The sequence below is a fragment of the Plecotus auritus genome (assembly GCF_963455305.1).
Source record: "Plecotus auritus genome assembly, chromosome: 1".
Classification (NCBI taxonomy): Eukaryota; Metazoa; Chordata; class Mammalia; order Chiroptera; family Vespertilionidae; genus Plecotus; species Plecotus auritus.
In genome coordinates this window covers 202,957,426-202,959,909 of record NC_137770.1, presented here as the reverse complement: position 1 = coordinate 202,959,909, position 2,484 = coordinate 202,957,426, and the positions used below count along the sequence as shown (strand labels likewise).

Sequence of the window (2,484 nt, the reverse complement as noted above, 5' to 3'; positions counted from 1 at the left end):
TGTGGACTGAAGGGTCCTGCGTTTGATTCTGGTCAAGGGCATATGCCTGGGTTGTGGGCTCAATCCCCAGTAGGGGGTATGCAGGAGGCAGCCAATCAATGATTCTCTCTCATCATTGATGTTTCTATCTCTCTCTCCCTCTCCCTTCCTCTCTGAAATCAATAAAATATATTTTTTTAAGAAAGAAAAAATAATTGTATAGTAACTGCAATTAAGGAGCTTTAGGTTTGGTTTGGTTTGGTTTGGTTTGTTTTTTTTTGTTTTTTGTTTTTTGTTTGCTTGTTTCTTTCTTTCATTTCCTTTGGGTAAGAGAATCCAGCAATAATGATCATATCAAAAAAGTTGAGCAGAAATGTTAAATTTCTAAAAGTTACTCATAAACAATGAAAATTAACATGGATGACAAGATTAATAAAATAATTCATATTTCTAACTATACACATTTTAAGTTGTAACTTCATGTTTAAAAGTTTCTGCCTAGTGTTTATGTGTTTAAATTATTAAACAAACACACCACAAAAAAGTTTTTTATTCATGTTTCTCACTACCTTTGATTAGGTTTGTATTCAAAATTAGCTCTCCAAAGTGACTTGATCTTTATGGAATAAATAAACTTAAGTTTATGCTATAGGCCTTTTTCTTCTGTAGTGGGTTTCTTTTCTGCAGGCTTCTTCTCAACTTCTGGTTTCTGGATAGCTACAGCCTTTTCCCACCAAAGGCTTCTGCTTCGTAAGGCCAACAGCCTTCTTGCCTTTCTTCACTACTATAGGCTTCTTGCCTGGAGCCCCTTCTCATCTGATTTGGCTTCTACTGCTGCAGCTGCTTCATCTTCCTGGAGCTTTGGTTCTAGGCCTGGCGAAGAATAGTGTTGCAGTGCATGGTCTTTGCATATGGGTTTAGTTTCAACATGATTCTTGGGTTTTCCAGTGGATTCTTCTTCAGGACTCTGTGAAGAATCTTCTTGTGTGGTGTGCGGAGGACTCTGTGGATCTCTGGGCTTTTCAAGATTCTGCTAAGGTCTGTGCTGAGCACCTTGTGCATCAGAAGGTGGTAGTTACTCTTGGAAGCAGCTTTATGCCAAGCACCATAGAAATCATCCAACTTGCGGAAAGCACTTTCAGACACAGCCCACAACCCACCAGAAACAAGTTTCAAAATGCTCATTTTACTTACATTAAGCAGAGTAATTCCAGGGATGTTCTGAAGGCTTTGATAATACCACTGTCCTCATTATGGGTGATGCAAGGTCCCTTGTACTGGATATGATGACAATTTCTCATTTTGCCTTTGCCAGTTCTCATGCGCTGAGAGGCATAGACCTTGTTGATACTATTCCAGGCCTTAAATTTCTTAAGAAGCAAAAACGGCATCCTTGGTTTTCTTATAGCCTTCAACTTTAGTTTCAACCACCAAAGGATATTTAGGAACTTCCTCAATAGGATGATGATTTTTAGACATGACCAGGACAGGGAAGGCCAAGGCAGCCAGGACAGAGCTGATGGCATGTCACTTCTGTGTGGTGTTCACTCTGCGGTGCCAGTGGCACCAGGTTTTGGTTGGTGCAAATGTGTATCCCCCACAACACATACTTCCAAAAGTACCCTGGCCAGAATGAGGAGTGCCACCACCTCGAACTCTGAGAATTTGAGCCACAGTACTGCCAGCAGCCGAAGACTCAGCACTGGTTTGATGACCTGCCAATTCACTGACAGCATAGGGCTGTCTACTGTTTTTGCACAAGTTGGCATGAACAAAGTTCACAGTATCTGGTTAAATGTGAGCCTTAAACACAACAGGCAAAATGATTCCCCCTTTTCAGAGTACACTGATGTCAGTGGATGAACACACACCATGGTGTGGGAGGAGAAGGCCATGCTCCTCTACCTGGCGGCTCCCATAGGAAGAGCCATAAAAATTTTAATAACAGAAAATCAACACATGAATTAAAACATCGTATCACACATTTTAATTTTTGCTTATGTTTTTCTTTCCTTATCTATTTGGATAATTGACATACAATGTGGTATTAAACTTTCTTATTATTATACATGAAGACTATATTGAAATTTGAAAATTTTTTTTCAAATTTTTAAAAAGAAAAATTTCATGATAGTCTTCATGATTAGTAGTATCCATATTTTTCATTATAAATGTTTCTCCTTTGGTTAAAATTCATCAAATACAAAATGATACTTCTTTTATTTTCCCACCACCAGTGAAGCACCTTCTGTTGCCTACTTCTAGAAGACCCTAAAGACAAGATGAAGGCTCTGGTTTTGAGTGCAATCATCTTGACTTTCACTACCTGCTTCTTGGTAAATATTAGATATCCTACATATGTTTATTTTCTTATTTAGTTCTTAATCATAAAGTGTAAAATTAGTTCATTGTTTTATGTTAATGTAGGTTTATACTGCACACACATTGTTTTAATTTTATTTTTGCCAAAGACCTTAATTTAACTTTCTCATAATCTTTTGTTGA

The 2,484-nt window shown here is 37.9% G+C and overlaps 1 pseudogene across 1 annotated transcript; it reads right to left on the bottom strand.

Annotated features, from left to right (window-relative positions):
- Window positions 1–625: 625 nt before the first annotated feature.
- LOC308241986 (large ribosomal subunit protein uL4-like) lies at window positions 626–1,853 on the bottom strand (annotated as a pseudogene). The gene has a single exon. The product of its transcript is annotated as a large ribosomal subunit protein uL4-like (transcript).
- Between the last annotated feature and the right edge of the window lie 631 nt (window positions 1,854–2,484).